We start from the raw sequence: 17990 nt of genomic DNA on the forward strand, positions 1-17990 counted from the left end.
GTTGGCTATGCCTGATTTTATCCGGTTCCCTGGATTCCTGCACTGACCATCTCTTGTGGTTTAGACCCCCATCGATCTTTGAGGTTAAGAGAGCTGGACCTTCTGTGGTATATCAGGACAGAATGCTAGAGATGTTAGAGCCCCTGGGGGCTGCTTCCTCGGGCTTCCATGGTGTCTGCCCTGCAGTGTTCTGACTGCTCTAGAGTTTTCCAAGTAATCTGGGTCATTCTTCCAATCCTTCTACACGTGATGCCTTCAGACCAAACCTTGCTGGCTCCACATGTCTCTGGCTGGTCATACCAGAAGGCTGGGTTTGTTTGCCTATGCTGGTGCTGACTTGTCTGACCCTCACCTGCCCTACCACCCATGGGCTTTTTTGTGTAGTTCTGGTGTGGAATAAGCCACCTATTGTAATTTCTCATTGGAATTCTTGATCATTATTCGGCCTGGTATGAATTTCAGGTTTTTGCTAGAAAAGGTATATGGGAGCTGCATAGCCTGCTTGTATGGTCTACAGCCATCCTGCCCAGAAGTTGTTGTTGTTGTTGTTTTTAACAGTTATTTACATATGTATTTAATTTTTTAAAAGTTAGTTAATTTATTTTTAGTTTTCAACATTCACTTCCACAAGACTTTGAGTTCCAAATTTTCTACCCATCTCATCCCTCCCCCTACCCCAGGACAGCATGCATTCTGAGTACCCCTTCTTCTAATCTGCCCTCCTTTCTCCTTCCCCCCCCCTTCTCTTATCCCCTTCCCCTCCTATTTTCCTGTAGGGCAGGATAGATTTCTATACCCCATTACCTGTATATCTTACTTCCCAGTTGCACATGAAAACAATTTTAAACATTTGTTTTTAAAACTTTGGGTTCCAAATTTTCTCCCTTCCTCCCTCCCCACCCACCCTCATTGAGAAGGCAAGCAACTAGATCCAGGTTATACATGTGTAGTCATGGAAAACACTTCCACAGTAGTCATGGTATGAAAAACTAACTATATTTCCCTTCATCCTATCCCACCCTCTGTTTATTCTATTTTCTCTTTTGACCCTCTCCCTCCTCAGAAATGTTTGCTTCTGATTACCCTCTCCCCCAGTCTGCCCTTCCCTCTATCATCCCCCTGTTCTCTTAACCCCTTCCCCCCCTATTTTCCTGTAGGGTAAGATAGATTTCCATACCCAATTGAGTGTGTATATTATTCCCTCTTTAAGCCAAATCCAATGAGAATAAGATTCATTCATTCCCTTTCACCTTCCCCTACTTCCCCTCCACTGTAAAAGCCTTTTCCTGTCTGTTTTATGTGAGATAATTTAGGGGCAGCTAGGTGGTGCAGTAGATAGAGCACCAGCCCTGAAGTCAGGAGGACCTGAGTTCAAACCTGGCCTCAGACCAAACACTTGACACTTACCAACTGTGTGACCCTGGGCAAGTCACTTAACTCCGATTACCTAAAAATAAAATAAATAAAAAAAGAAGAGATTCTACCTCTCCTTTTCTCCTTCTTCCAGTATAATCCTCTATCACCCCTTAATTTTATTCTCCAGATATCACCCCTTCTATCACCCCATCTATCTATCTATCTATCCGTATAATTTTTTTCCCTCCAACTACCTAATACTGACAAAACTCGCATGAATTACAAATATCATCTTTCCATGTAAGAATGTAAACAGTTCAACCTTAATAAGTCCCTTATGATTTCTCTTTCCAGTTTACCTCTTCATGCTTCTCTTGAGTCTTGTATTTGAAAGTCAAATTTTCTATTCAGCTCTGGTCTTTTCATCAAGAATGTTTGAAAGTCCCCTATTTCACTGAATTACCATTTTTTTCCCAGAAGGGGGGTTTTGCTGGGTAGATGATTCTTTGCTGTAATCCTATCTCCTTTGCCCTCCAGAATATTATATTCCAAGCCCTCAGGTCCTTTACTTGGCCAGAAGTCTTGATTACTTTTCAAGGAACAGAAAAGTTAAAGGTGGTTTTCATGAGCTGTCATCAAGTGCACTCCCTCAATATTGATTAACTGGTTGATATCTCCCCAATACCTTGATCACTTAATAACTTTTACAAAATAATATTTACAATATTCTTTTATATGTAAATATGATATTTACAACAAAGATAGAAGTACAAAAATGCTCTCCCATATGGAGAGACACACCTTCCCTTTTGTACCCACTTAGTCTTTGGGGAAGGTGGATTCAATCTTAAAGTGACTGATACAAAATATTCCAATTGAAGGTTTAATATGAATGTATATTTAGAGCCTATATCAAATTGCACACTGGCTTGGGGTCAGGGGAGGGAAGAGGTGAGGAGAAAATTTGGAACTCAAAATCTTATGGAAGTGAATGTTGAAAACTAAAAATAAATAAATTAATTAATTAAAAATATTCCAATTGAATGACTCTGGGGAAGATGACAGAGTAAGTAGTAAATTGCCATAACTCTCTCATATTCACCTCTAAACCACCATAAAATGACACCCCAAAACAAATCCTGGAAGAGCAGAACCAGCAAAAAGATGAAGTGAAACAATCTTTTAGCCCAAGAAACTTGGAAGATTGGTAGGAAAGGTCTGTTTCACTCAGGTAAAAGGGGAGTGCAGCCCAGGACAGAAAGCATCCCAGCAAGCCCCATCTCAGCAAACCATTGGGAGATCCTGATCCCTAGTATGATGGAGCAGGCAACTGACAACATCAGGACCCTTCCATGTACCTCAGCATAGCCAGGGAATGGACAGACTCCAGCTCCACCACATGCTTCAGCACAGCCCTGAGCAAACAGGCAGCCTCCAGTGGCCAGAACTCCATGTATTTCAGTGTTGCCCCAGGCAAACAGGTAGACACTCGAATCCTATGGGTTACTAAGCAAATAGGGAGCTGCCAGCACTGGCCCCTGCCATGTGCTTTGGTGTAGCCCTAGGAAAACAGGCAGATACCAATACAAAAATACCCCAGAGGCACACATCAGACACCAGCACTAAGACCCCAGCTCAGCACTAGGTAAGCTGCCAGACCCCTATGGCTTCCAGCAGCACCAGTCACCTCCCATCCTACCCCCTCAGTATAGCACCAGACATGAGGGTACCCCATGGGCCTCAGGGTAACATCAGTGCAGCACCAAGTAAACAGCCAGGGTCTGCAGCCCATGGCACAAGACAGTGCCCCTCCCACCCTGAAAACAGCTCAAATTTAAAAGAAAGGGAAAGGGCCAAAAAGGATGAGCAGAAAACAATAAAAAAAAATCTGACCATAGAAAGTTATTATGGTGACATGGAAGACCAAGACATAAACACAGAAGAGGACAACAATGTCAAAACACCTATGGGCAAAAAAGACCCAGAAAAAAATGGGAAGTGGTTTCAAGCCCAGAAAGAACTCATGGAAGAGCTCAAAGAAGGAGCTTAAGAATCATACAAGAGCAACAGAAGAAAAATTGGGAAAAGAAATTAGACTGATGCAAGAGAATTTTGAAAAAAAGATTCAACAACTTGGAAAATCGCTTAAAAAGCAGAATTGGCCAAATTGAAAAAGAGATACAAAAATCTACTGAAGAAAACAACTCCTTAAAAAGTACAATTGACCAAGTGGAAAAGGAAGTGCAAAAGCTAACTGAGGAAAACAACCCCTTAAAAGTTAGAATTGGGCATGTGTAAGCTAATAACTCTATGAGATATCATGAATCAATCAAACAAATTCAAAAGAATGAAAAAGTAGAAGAAGATGTAAAATACGTCATTGGAAAAACAAATGACCTGGAAAATACATTCAGGAGAGACAATCTCAGAATCATTGGACTATCTGACAGCCATAATCAAAAGGAGGACCCAAACAGCATGTTTCAAGGAATTATCAAGGAAAACTGCCCTGATATTCTGGAACCAGAGGGCAAAATAACATTGAAAGATCCACCAATCACCTCAGGAAAGAGATTTCAGAATCAAAACTCCAAGGAACATTATAGGCAAATTTTAGAACTATCAGGTAAAGGAAAAAATACTGCAAGTGGTCAGAAAGAAACAATTCAGATATTAGGGAGCCACAATCAGGATTACACAGGACTTACAGCTACAACATTAAAGGATCAGAGGTCATGGAAAATGATATTCTGGAAGGCAAAGGAGAAAGGACTACAACCAAGAATCACTTACCTGGCATAATTAAGCATACTACTCTAAGGGAAAAAATGGTCATTCAATGAAATAGAAGAATTTCAAACCTTCATAAGGGGAAGACCAGAATAGAGCAAAAAAAAATCTGATCTCCAATATCAAGACCCAAGAGAAGCCTAAAAAAGGTAAAAAGGGAAAAGAAAACATAAGGTATTCAATGGAGCTGAACTGTTTACATCCTTACATGGGAAGATGATACTTGTAATTCTTAAAAATTGTACCACTAATCATATAGTTAGATGAAATATACATAGACAGAGGGTATAGGTATAAGGTAAATTTGAGAGAATGACATAAAAAATAATTAAGGAATGTAAAATGGGTGCAGAAGGAAGAAAGAGGTAGAATGGGGTAAATTATTTCACATGAAGAGGCATACTATAGTGGGGAGAAAGATGGGAGGGTGGGCGATGGGCACTGCTTGAACCTTACTTTCATCAGTATTGGCTCAAAGAGGGAATAATGTACGCAATCGGCTGAATATAGAAATCTATCTTATCCGACAGGAAAGTAGGAAGGGAGGAGATTAAGTAAAGGGCGTGTGGGGGGTGACTGACAGAAGAGATGGCAGCTGGGGGAGGAATCAGATAGAAGCAAAACACTGTCGAGGATGGAAACGGTGAATGGCACAGATCTTACATAATTCCACATGTTCAGCAGAAATCACAATTACCACCAAATACAACAAAGAAAGACTATTTTATACTGTTTATCAGAGATTACTGTTTGTTTAGTACTTAACAAGGGCATGATGATGCTCAAAATGTCCTTCCCTAGCCCAAAAGCAATAAAGAAAAGAAAAAGGAAAATTCTCCAAACGTCTCATTTTTCCTTATCAAAACCCTACTGAGACTTAAAGCTACAGCTTAAATCTTACCTCCTCCACAAAGGCTTTCAGGCTAGTCCCTAGAGATCTCTCCCTACCATGAATTCGTAATCTTAACTATCCATATCAATCTTCTGGCACTTAGCATACACTGCCTTGTGCTGTATTATTTCCAAGAATCCCTCAACTAATAAAGGACTCACAGGTCATAATACAAGTATTATTATTCTGATTTTACAGTTAAGAAAACAGACGCATTGCCCAGGGTCACACATAAGTGCTGGAGTTTGGCTTTCACCTCCATTGTCTCCAAGTGCTCTTTGTACTATTCCACAATGCTTCTAAAAGACTCCTATGTATAGACAGATGAATGGCTAGATAGATAGATGTACATATATGTATGCACATTTTATTTAACATTCATTTTTTAAAATTTTGTTTCAAATTCTTCCTATTTCTATCTCCTCCCCCACACATTAAGAAGGCAAGCAACATATCAAAGTAAAGTCATGCAAGATATATTTCCATATTAGTCATGCTGAAAAAAAAAAGAAGAAAAAAATGAAAAAAATATTCCTCAATCTACCTTCAAGAGTTCATTGGTTCTTGTTCTGGAGGTGTACAGTATTTTTCATCATAAATCCTTTGGAACTGTCTTGGATCATTGTATCAATTGGAGTAGCTAAGTCTAAAAGACTTCTTTTGCTAAAACATGGGATTCAAAATTGGACCTTTAGATATTTAGTCTAAAACTTTGTTAGCTGAGGATCTGAACAGCATTAGAGACCAGTCAAGACAAATTAATAAGAATTTATTAAGCACCTACTATATACCAGGCATTGGGCTAAAACTCTGAGGATACAAAGAAAGTCAAAACCAATCCCTGCCCTCAGGGAGCTCACACTTCAATGAAGAGACAACTGCCAACAACTATATATAAACAACATATATAGGATAAATTGGAGATAATCTCAGACGGAAGGCATTAACGTTAAGGGGGACTGGGAAAGGCTTCTTACAGAAAGTGGGACTTTATCTGAGACTTAAAAAGGAAGTCTGGAAGAGAAAGAATTCCAACACAGAGAACGACTAACTAGTGAAAATGCCAGATATAGTAAAGAGATGAGGAAAAGCAGAGAGGCCAATATCACTGGACTGTGGAGTATATTGAAGGGATTAAGGTGTAAGACACAGGGAAAGGTAGGAAGGGCCCAGGATATAAAAGACTTTGAAAGCCAAGTGGAATTTTTAAAATTTGATCCTTGAGGTTAGAGGGAACTACTGGAGTTTCTTGAATAGGAGGAGTGACAATCAGACCTGTGCTTTAGAAAGATCATTTTGATAGCTGAGTGGAGTATGAACCGGAGCAGGGAGCAGTAGTTTAAGGAACAAAGGTCCAACACAGAGATGAACTCTATATAACCAGTCTTTCTCAACCACTCTGCCATTGCCAAAGTTGGTTCTCTTTTTTTTAAAAATTAATTTATTTTGATTTATCAACAATCACTTCCACAAACTTTCGAGTTTTAAATTTTTCTACCCCTGTCTCCCCACCTCCCTCCCCAAGATGGCGTGCAATCTGATACAGGCTATACATATATATTCCTGTTAGACATATTTTTACATTAGTGATGTAAGTAAGAATTAAAAAGTTGGTTCTCTTTACTTCCCACTCTTGCAACTACCACTTCAGCTGATGTTACATGAATTGTAGGTGAGGGCATGATCATAGTTACTCTTCTATTTGACAGAAATGCCAACCAAGAAAAGGAATATCCTTTAGTGACACAACTATGCTACCGTTCAATCATTTTTTTTTTGGCTAGGCAGTGGGGTTAAGTGACTTGCTCAGGGTCACACAGCTAGCAAGTGTAATGTGTCTGAGGCCAGATTAGAACTCAGGTCCTCCTGACTCCAGGGCTGTGCTCTATCCACTACAAGTTCAGTCATTTTTTCAGTCACGTCTGATTCTTCGTGACCCCATTTGGGGTTTTCTTGGCAAAGATACTGGAGCAGTTTGCCATTTCCTTCTCCAAACATAATTATAGTGAAATCTAAATTGGCCATCTGATTTAAAAGAGTCAGGTATTCTGGTTTAACTGTGCCTCTTCTGTCCAAAAAGGCATGAAGTTGGATGTGGGAGGGCACATAAACAGAAATATCTGTAATGACTGATGAGTCCATTAAGTATAATCCTTGACTCCAAAGGAATTTTAACATCGCCTATATTTATCCTTTTAAATCTTCCTCATGATTGGTATATTCAAAGGTGGTTGAAGATTGCTTATCCTAGATTCATGTATTTGTGAAAGACTTCAGCTTACCTTGCATATCCTAGGATAAAACCCAAAGACCCTAACTCAGGCCACTTAGAATTAGCCTACAAAGCTCTGGTCAAGGCTAGTTGCCCAGGGTTGTTGCATGTTCTATTTTTGTTTTTGAAATTCCATTTCATTTCGAGTTCCAAATTCTCCCCCTCCCCCACCCATTGACAAGACCAAAAAAAACCCCAACAAACCTCATTACAACTATGTTGTTCAGTCATTTTTCAGTTGTGTCTGACTCTTCATGACCCCATTTGAGGTTTTCTTGGCAAAAATACTGGAGTGCTTTGCCATTTCCTTCTCTAGATCATTTTATAGAAGAGAAAACTGAAGCAACTAGGGCTAAGTGACTTGCCCAGGGTCATGCAGCTAGTAAGTGTGTGAGGCCATATTTGAACTCAGGTCCTCCTGGCTCCAGGGCCAGCACTCCATCCATGTTTTTTGCATGTGCTTTTAAAATGTCTCCAATTCAGAATCAAAAAAGCACTGCACTTAGAGTCAAGAGACCTAGGGTTGTGATGAGTCCAAATATATTCTCTATATCATTTGTTCCATAAGTGAGTTTTTATGCTATTTATAAAACAAATCATTGGAGTATGAGGCTCCATCTGTTCCTTTTCTAGGACTGGATTAGTAGACTATGCTACCTAGAAAGCAGCATGTTAGTTTGTAAGTTTATGATCTCAATGGCTACAGAGGAAGAGTTCAGGAATTCTCAGTTCTAGGCCTTGGTGAGTATCTCCAAAGCAGCAGCACCATGATTACTACCTGTGACATGAACTGTTACTCCATAGGAATAATAGGTGCACAGGTTTGGGGGTAGGGAGGTGTGATTAACTCTCCTCTTCAAGTCGGGGGAATAGAGCCCACAGAGTTTGGCACTAGGACAGGCAGAGTGCCCTTTGGCTGTGGTGTTACAGAGCTGATGAAAGTGTGAGTTATGAAAGGGGAAGAAATATATAGCTGGAAGACAAGAACTGATTGTAATTAACCACCTTTCAGGCCAACAGGGTCATAAAGGAAGAATGCCAACTGTGGGAGGGAGATACCACCGTGCCAGGCCCTGTGCAAAATGACCTGGAGATATATGAGTCATTACTACAAAATTACCTAAGTTTAGAGATAAACATAACTGACAGCTTGGCTAGTCTGAAGCCACTAGATTCTTGAAGAGGGAAAGCTAGATCAGACAAAACGGATAGCCTCTCCTGAGGTGAGATCCCACATTGGATGAAACTGGGGAAGGCTGGGCTTGAGAGGTAAGTTTGATCTTGGCACTCAGGTTTCCTGTTGGGACATAATGAAGTACCTGGAGGTCACTGAATGACTAACAAAAGAAGTTTACTTAGCCCTAACATAGCAAGAATTTGTATCAAGTGACAGGTGAAATCTGAAATAACTGAGGAAACAAAGGTTTGAGCTTCTGAGCATATCGATTTATTAAGCAAATGCATGCCAATTACATAACAATTTGGGAGGAGGCTTCCTCAGCTTGACACCGAACCTCTAATACTGGGCAAGAAAGATTTTTATGCATTATAGAAAAACAGCTAACAGGATATAAACCAGCATATAAAATTAGGTGATCTGATTTCTAATTGGAGGAGAGATTAGGGGCTTTCTGAGTTGGGACAGGAAGAGCTAACAGGTGCAATTCCCTTAAATCAGAAAAAGAGGTACTCTACTTATCCCTGCCTCCAAGTGTCTGTAGTCAATTAAAGAAACAAGTAAACAGTGACCAACAAGGGGCCAGTTTTCAGCTAAGACATATGGGTTGCTTGAGATTTGTGAGAAAACTTCCTGCATCAATCTTCGGATCTGACTGGGTTTCTGGTGAGCATAGCTGAGGTCTTTAGTTAAGGGTCTCTAAGCAACAGGTAGAGGTGGTCCAGCTTCCCAGCCGCACAGGGATAGGTTCAAACAATGCAATAATGTTTTCTCACACAAGGATACAATAGCACTCAGTTTCTATAGACAATGTCCTCTATCACGTCCACATGGAAACTGTGTGGTCCACAGGGCAGGGCAGGGGCAGGGCATGGTGGTGATAGTTTTCAGATTAGTTTTAAATTTTTAAAAATTAATTTTAAAACTAGTTTTCAGAGATCCACAAAATTGTAGAGGCCCTGACCTCAAATGGGTGAGACCTTTTATACCTTGTTGTTCAGTCATTTTTCCTCAGTGTCCAACTCTCTGTGAGTCCATTTGGGGTTTTCTTGGCAAAGATACTGGATTGGTGCACCATTTCCTTCTCCAGTTCATTTTACAGATGAGGAAACTGAGGCAAACAGGGTGAAGAGACTTGCCTAGGGCCACACAGCTAGTTAAGTGTTTGAGGCCAGATTTGAACTCAGGAAGATGAGTCTTCCTGACTTCAGGCCTAGCCTTTGATCCACCAGGAAACTGTCAAAGGAGGCACAGCTTGAGACTTACCCCACCCCTAGAGCCAATAAAGTCCTGGATTTTTCTAACCCATGGCAGGGCTGGATGGGGAACCCTGGTAGATATTGCTTCTATCACCCTATCACCGTGGGTAATAAGGAAAGTTGGTTTTTTGGGTAGTTTCTTTTCGTTTTTATTTAATCCAGTAAGGGGAGCTCTGGTAGACATAGGACATGATATTCAGAGGCTTGGTGAGTATATATAACAACATGGAAAAATGGCAAGAGACCTGGGTCTAGAGTCAGAAGGTCTAGGTTTAAAATCCCACTTCTGTGGTTTACTACCCATGAGACTAAAGAGCAAGTCACTTAACCTCCCTGGTTTTCAATTCTTCATCTGTAAAATGGGGAGGGGGGGAGAGGAAGCTGTACTATGTGACTTCTGAGGTCCCTTCCAGCTTTATATTTAATATCTGATAAAGAATTCACATACTTTTTAAAGACAAGTTAGTAAAAGAACAAGCATATGTGGTTTTTTAATATATTTGAATTATAAGAAGTCACTAATATCCAAACAGGCTGTGCTCCAAAAACCCATTTGTAAACCAGTTATTTACAACTTGGAACATGTTTTCTCACAGAAGGAAGAGGGATTAGACCTGTAATGTCATTAATTTAGGGAATTCTCACTTATGGAAACTCCTACAAATGCAGGTTGGCTGGTACTTTCTCTACTGCTTTGTAGTCTTGGACAGTTAAAGCAGTGAGAGGTTAATTGACTTGTACAGGGATAGGACTTAAACTCTGCATTTTGAATCCAGACTTCCATCCTATGCAATGCTGCTTTTCCCATCAAGGCTCTCTTATAAATAAATGGTTGTTAGATACCTAGGCTAGCCCATCAAAAATTGTGGGATGAAGTAGAAACAATATTGCTATGATACCAGTAATGAAAACAGGAAAAAAAATTGAATAAGAAATCAATTATTTACTTGAATGTTGACACAAGGGAAAACAAGATTAATTAGAGAAGGAAAATGGGGTACAAGAAGACTTTTTAAAATAGTATTTTATTTTTTCCAATTACATGTAAATACTTTTTTTTAAACATTCATTTTTTAAAAATTTGAGTTCCAGATTTTCTTCTTCCCTAAGATGGTAAGCAATTGATAAAGGTTATGTATGTACAATCATGTAAAACATATTTCTTATTAATTATGCTGTGAAAGAAAAAACAGGCCAAAAGAAAAGAATCACAAGAAAAATAAAGAAATAAATAAAAATAAAGAAAGAAAGGGAAAATAGTATGCTTTGATCTGCAGACTCCATCATTTCTTTCTTTGGATGTGGATAGCATTTTTCATCACGAGTCCTTTGGAGTTGTGAAACTCTGAGGGTCCTCCCTTCCCAGATTGATTCTTTTGTGAAGGCAAACTAGGCCATCTTTTGCCTCAATTGCTACCTACCTTTTAATCACTGGATGGGTGTTGCCTCAGCCAAACTAAGACCTGGGAAAGACCTTAGCTTAAAAAGGCCAAGATCTCCTACTGCATCTGGGGCTATTGCCAGTCATCCTGACCAATGCCTTGCCACTGGACTCCAATGACTCTGGAGGAGACAATGAGGCTGATGACTTGGCACAGATCTGCCTCACTTAAATCCAACTCACTTCTAAGTCAAGACATCACCCTCCTAATGTCATTGGTCCTCTTTGAGGATGAAGGACGAATAACAAAATAATAACAACAATCAAACAAACCTTGGGAGCTGTACAAGAAGACTTTTGTGGAGACTCTGAAGGGGCCTTTCCTTTTAAGTTGATGGCACTAGTTTTTTATTACATATAATTACATATCAGAACACATAGCTTTCCTTTTCTGTATTCATTAGGGAAATTGGTCTATAGTTTTCTTTCTCTGTTTTGGCTCTTTTCCTTTTCTTAGGTATAGGTGTATCACTAGCATTGTTCATATCCTTACTAGCGTTGGCTTTGGATTAGCATTAATTTTGGGCTTTTTTTAAAAAGCATTGGTTTTGATTACACATAAAGAAGAAGGAAATATTTTCCTGAGTAAACTCACTGGACAAGAGTCTGTAGAAAAAAAAGGAGAAAGATTTAGGAGGCTATGTTTATGTATGAAAAAGCAATTGCCCAAGGTGACATTGACTGAGCTGTGAGTAGTTTAAAAGGGAGAAAGGCAGGAAACACACACATGAAATGACTTAGGAATATTAGCAAGCAATATGCCAGAAAAACACATGTTGAAGAGACAAAGAATAGAAAAGCCTTTAGGTAGAGTTAATCAGGAAGTCTTCCTGGAGGAGGTGGGTTTGGATCCAAGTTTTTTATAAAGAAGTAAAAAAAAAAGACTGGTGGAGAGGAAATGGAATAGGAATCCTCAGGGCCAAAGGGCGAAAATTACCCAAAGACAATGGGTATAAAGGAATTTCCAAAATAATTATGGTAAGGTAAAGGAAAACAACACAGAAAGACATCGGAAACCTGATCATGCAGTGAATTAGTAGTTCAGAAGACTGTTGATGAGACACGCCTCCTTTCCCTTGGCTGAGACAATGACCTCAAGGTGTGGAAAAAGATGTCATCGGACGCGGCAAATGTGTTGGTTTGTGCTCTTTAACTATATTTTGTTACAAGAGATGTTTTTAAAAGGTAGAAAGGGGAGGCACATTGGGAAATGATAGTGATATTAAAAAAATAACTTTTTTTTTTTTAAAGAAAATTACCCCCAGAATTAACCCAAGAATACAGATGGTATTGCTGAGGCTTAGAGCAAAAGGGCAAGAACTTGTATAACAGTAATCTCCTGGAGTGCTGGTGGCCTTCCAAAGTCACTGTTCTCCTTCCAAAGCCACTGTTCTCCTTCCAAAGCTCTGGATGACCTTGCAAACACCTGACAGGGTTTAGTCTATAAACAGCTAACCACAATGTACTGTATGTGCATTCCAGAGATATTCCAACCTAAAATTGGTAGAGATGAGAAAGTTAACGAGCCAAGAGCTAAGGAATAGAGATCATAGGACCTGACTCTAGATTCAGGACCATTGCTAAAATTTCTCCTGGGGTGGACAAGGATTAGGGAAGGAGGAGGGGTAAGGAAGGGCACCAAGAAAGGAAGCATTAGTAATCATGGATAAAATTTTTCTTGCCCATAGCAACAGGTACTGGTAGAAGGATATGAACTGGATGTTGGTTTTTATTCTCATTAAATCCTAGAATGTCAAAGCTAGAAAGACCTTTAGAAATATTCTGGACCAATTCTCGCCCCAACCCCCCCCCCAACCCCAATCTCAGATGAGGCAACTGAGACCCAAAGAGGCAGACTTGCCCAAGGTCACTCATTGGAAAGACTTAATGGAAAATCTTTGCATTCTAAGGTCCCCATCGTGGGGCAAAATTGTGAGTTTATTATCCCTCTTTTCTGTACCTAGTTCCCTTCCCTTTTAGTGTTCCCCCATCTCCCTACGGCCCCAGGCCCCTTGAAATATACCCAAGTCCTTCAAGTTACCTCACATCCCATCTGGGAAGCCAAAACATGTTCATAAGCTCTTCTTTTGTGTCCTTCCCTGTCAAAAGTTACTAGTCCCAGGCTAGTCTGTTTAGCTGATAAACCAATATGAACTAAGATGTTTACATGTGACAGTTCATCTGTATTAACATGTTACCCCTCAGAGATAACATTTACTTTTAACAGATGCCAGCAGCGCTGAGTGACTAATGTTGGAAATTTCAAATGCTGAGGCAATCCCGAAGGGGAAATGTGTTTAATCCAAAAGACCTTTTATCATTTTTCAAATCATACCACCTGTATGCCAAACCATTCTGTCAGAGCTTGGCAGACAGCAGTTTAGGTGCTTAATAAATGTTTATTGTTGTTGTTGTTAGAGTGAGTTTGTCAGATTCCTTATTGAAAGGAAGGCCTGAGAAAGCAAAAATGGAAGGAGGATCACAAAAGGTAAAATGTTTGTTGACTAAGGCTTCCTTTTAGTTCATAGTACATGCTTAAAACCCATTTGCTTTCTACTACCACCTCTACCTACTTTTTTGGTCTCCTGATACAGCAACAGATTTTCAGTAGTTAAACTTTTGTGATTTGTGTCAATATAATTTCTGTTGTTTTATTTCTCATTGCTGATCACTTGTTCAAATAGTTAAGATTAAATTGTTTCAATTGTGTGCATATCTTTTTTCTCATTCATTTGTAACATGTGGAGTGTTTTGGTTAGCAATGTTTGTTATTCAATTGTTCATATTTGCCCCCATTATCCTACTAATAACTAATTTTTTTTTCATTGCTATGGGAAGTTGTAAAAAAAGGATCCATAATTCTCCTTCTTTTTATTTTTTAACCTCTCAGTCCCCCATCAGAGAGAATACCCTGGCAAAACACCACAAAGTAAAATTTTTTGTCTAGGAATACTGTCTTTTCAATTAACCCCTTCCCAACTGCATTCCCAGTAATTATATCCAGACTTGCAAAAGCCTGTAGTTAACACTATTTATAAAGAAAAAAAATTTAAACAAAAGAAGGTAAACAGTCTTTCATTATGCTCAAGGGAAAAGGTTTCAAGCTCCCAAGAGGGAACCCAAGAGATATGATATAGAAGAATTTCCAGGGGTGGTGTGGGGTGGTGTTCCTGCATCTGTCCCAACACAACCTCATGTCCAATTGGCCCATTGAGCCTCAGTACTAAAATCTAAATCCTATTAATTATAACAGCTACCTCAGCTCTAACTCTGCTCATTTAACCTTTCAACCTCAGTTTTCTCAACCGGAAAATAGAGGTAACAACAGCATTGACCTTGTAGGGTTGTTGTGAAGATCAAAAGAAACAACACATGTAAAAAGTGTTTTGCAAACCTTAAAGCATTATATAAATTCTAGCTATTATTAGCAGTATGATTGTTCATTGATCTCTGCTCTATCTCCTAAATTGCCATATAAACTGGGATACTTTAGTGCTGAATTGGAATATGGGGAGGTATTGCAGGTATAATTAATGCTGAATATGAGTAGACTAGCTCATTATTTCCACATACCATAATCCTATTTACATATCGTAATATCGTGCTTCTATTTAAAGTTAAGAGATACTATCTATAAAATAAGGTGTGGCGGGAGTTGAGCTAGGTGATTTCCAAGGCATCTTCCAGTTCTAAATCTATGATCATAAGATCTCCAAGAGGGAGAAAGGAGATATACAGAATTACCACAGAGTAATTCTGAGAGACTGAGGGGTTTGGGGGAAATAGGAGGTGGTAGTTCAGCAATACTCCCTTTGTTCTCATTTCAGATTGACCCTTTTTGGAATCCAGGCAACACCCCTTATGATACCTGCCTCTGCTTGGGCTTTTGTGATTGTAGGATCGTGCATTTAGAGCTGGAATGAACGACTGAGGTCACCTGGTCCAACCCCTTTGGCAAACACTTTTAGAAAACTGAAGGCCAGAGAACTTTTTTCGAGTCCTGCCCAACATCATACAAATAGGAGAATTTGACCCCAGGTCTTCTGACTGTTAAATCACTGTGCCACACCCTATGATTTTATGATCTTTTTTCTCATCTTCCTCATTTTCCAGTGACGTGTTATCTTTTTACCCCAACGAATGTCCTGAAAAGCATCAGGAGACAGTGAGGAAAAACATACTGGATTTGGAGTTGGAGTTAGAGGACCTAGACTTACGTCCCAGAACCACCACTTACTATGTGTGTGACTGTGCAAATCGTTTCCTCTCTGGACATCAATTTTGTCCTCTTAAGATGAGCCAGTTTGACTGGATGATCTCGAAGTTTCCTTCCAGCTTTCAACATATGATCCCTTGACTGAATCCCCTCTGGGCCCTCCCTTGTTCTTTCCAACTTTCTCAATTTATTAGGATCACCTTAAACTCTATTGCTGACCCCTGGATTCATGATCAATAAAGATATTCTGGTAGATAAGAGAGTGTCAGTAAAGCTCAGCATAAAGAGACACTTCCTTCCTCAAACAATCCATAGGAGCTTCTTGATCTCTTGGAGGTAAAGGTTAAGAAGAATCTTCATAGACTGTGGCCAGGGAGGAGGTGCTCTGGCAGCCTTGGAGCTTGCATGGTACAGGACATACAAGCAGAGGAGGAGGAAGCTAAAGTGCAATTCTGCCAGAGGCAAGGACCACCCTAGACCAGGAATGTCTTACGTGACTGCTGGCAGCTCTGTGAATCAGCCACTGATCACAGGCTCCCATCCCCCTCCTTTCCTACCTCTGTTCCTTTTTTTTCATATATCTTGGATTTCTTTCCTTCTTTCCTTTCCTCCTTCCTTACTTCCCTCTTGTGTCTCTTTTAAGGAGAATGAAAAGTGGGATGAAGGGAGGTGGAAATAAGAACTTAAGGGGAGGAAGGGACATCTCTAAAGGCAGCTAAATGATGGGCATGCAAATACCGTAATAATACAAATGGTTTGTTGTGAACAGAGTGACATCCTTAGGCTACTGGGAATGTGTTGATTAGATTTATTACTGGTCCATCTCTGTTCTGTGCAGCCTCTAATTCTTTGCAGTTTCAAGCAATAGGTATGTTGTATCTGCCTTGTAATATAGGGAACAGAGCATCAGCTGGAAAACACTTCCTGTCCCCTCACAGGGTCTAGAATAGTGCTGTGTGCATAGAAAAGGCCCATTAAATATCTGATGAATGATTGAAAATGTAGATTTCTGGAGTCAGCTTCCAGTTTAACAGTCCCTAAACTGGGTGATATAAACAAGACATTCTCTCTCATAACTTACTATCTGTCATTTAGAAGATAAAGTGAACACTACCATGTATACCATACACAAAGAAGGACATTGCTTTCTCCTCTTTTTCCTTCCCACTTAGGGAGAGTTTGTGTGCCCGTCAAAAAACCATGCTGCACAGAGAGGCTGAGCTGTCAACATTCCATAGTCTACAGCCATTGTGGAGGTGGAGCTCTGAGAACCGGCCAGCTGCAACCCTACACCAGTTCCTTCGTCCTCTGGGAAAGAAAATAAAAACAACAACAAAAAAGCCAGGCCTAAGATACCCCACTTCGCTGGAAAATCATGCCCATGGTGGAATATGATGCAGATGCTTACCTCCTCCCCCATCTAGAAACAATCTCAAGATGCACCAGATGGCAATTTCTTTGTTCCTGTTTCAGTAGTGGAAACTTTCAAATAACTTCTTAATTATAGAATCTTAGCCCAGGAAGGCAGCTTTTAATTCAACAAGCACTTTTTGAGCATATGCATGGTTCTACCATAAGCATTAAGGTGATTACAAATAAAAGTAAGGTAGTCTGTGCCTTCAAGGAAGTCCACTCAAACAGGGAAGGTAAGACACATGTATAAATCATTATCAAATATAAGTGCTTTATAAATGGTAGAAACAACACACCACAGATGTTTAAGGGAGGGAGAGATCACTGCTGGCTGGGAGCCTCAGGAGAGGCTTCATGAAGTAGCTGACCTGTAGATAGTCTTTGGAGGATTCATTCATTCACTAAACATTGGTTACGCACTTGCATGAGAGGAGAGTAGTACTATGCCAAGTCCTGAGAGTATACAAACTCGAGATAAGACAAGGTCCCTCATGAAGCTTTCAGTCTAGCTGGAAACAACCTAGTATAGTGGAAAGTTGGTTATACCTGGAGCCAAGAGAGACCTAGGTTCAAATTCTGCTTCCTAGTTTGTGACCACACTCAAGTCATTTAACTTGCCTGAGGTCAGTCTCCTTACCTGTATCGTTGCTGCTGCGGATCCTTTGTTCTCAAAGAGGACCAAAGTAAACAGGAAGGTGAACTGGACTTGAGTGAGGCAGGGCTGCGCAAAGTCATCAGCCTTACTCTCTGCTCCAGAGTCACTGGAGTCTAGTGGCAAGACATCGTTCAGGACGACTAGTGATGGTCCTGGATGCAATGGGAGACCTTGGCCTTTTTAAGCTAGGTATTTCTCAGGTCTCATTTTGTCTGAGGCGACACCCATTCAATAATTAAAGACTAGGTAAGAATTGAGGCAAAAGATGGCCTTCACAAAAGAATCTGGGAGGGGAAGACTCTCAGAATTATCTGTACAATAGTAGTAATATCCAACCCACAAGGTTTTTATGAGGATCAGATGAGAAAATAAATATAAAGCATTGGCAACTGATAGGGAGCTAAGACACAAAAAGTCTTATTCTTCCACCAAAGGCCTCCTTCCACACTCTGTGAGGTTAGCAGGCATGAGTAGAACATAAGCTTTGGTTGTTGTTTAGTCATGTCTGACTCCTTGTGA

The sequence above is a fragment of the Phascolarctos cinereus genome, unplaced genomic scaffold (assembly GCF_003287225.1).
Source record: "Phascolarctos cinereus isolate Bilbo 61053 unplaced genomic scaffold, phaCin_HiC Scaffold_3;HRSCAF=262, whole genome shotgun sequence".
NCBI lineage: Eukaryota > Metazoa > Chordata > Mammalia > Diprotodontia > Phascolarctidae > Phascolarctos > Phascolarctos cinereus.